Genomic DNA, 504 nt, shown 5'->3' with positions numbered 1-504 from the left:
GAGGGTTTTCTTGTTGCTGTTGGCTTCCCACTACACCTATAGCATCACTGTTTTAAATGTGAGGAGTATGATCAGTTTTCCTGGCAATAATGTGGAAAGAGCAGTGAAATCATTTTCAAAACTAAATCTGTCACAGATGTGAAAGTGTGTTTTAGCATCAGAAGATTCTATAATAATATTTAGAACATTTTACATCATTAAAATGTGGAAAAAATCTGGTAAGTTAACTTGCCCTTGAATTTCAAAAAACAAACATATACAAAAAAATGCAATATTTCAGCATTTCATAGATCATCAACGGTTTTATTATTTCTTCTATAAAGATGAGTTAAAGCTGCTGGTTTGTTTTTTGGTCACTTGCGAGGTATTTTTAATTTCATATTTATGTCTAAACCTCCATTTTGTTACGCTCGTTTGTTCCTCTGACGTAGGCACGTTGCAGAATACGTAACCACCGCGCCCTGTCGATGTTCCCCGAACCTCCACCACACTCTCCGAGCCTCT

Source organism: Acanthochromis polyacanthus, chromosome 12 (assembly GCF_021347895.1).
Source record: "Acanthochromis polyacanthus isolate Apoly-LR-REF ecotype Palm Island chromosome 12, KAUST_Apoly_ChrSc, whole genome shotgun sequence".
NCBI classification, from domain to species: Eukaryota; Metazoa; Chordata; class Actinopteri; family Pomacentridae; genus Acanthochromis; species Acanthochromis polyacanthus.
The sequence above is the reverse complement of the archived record's forward strand: the minus strand, read 5'-3'. Positions refer to the sequence as shown.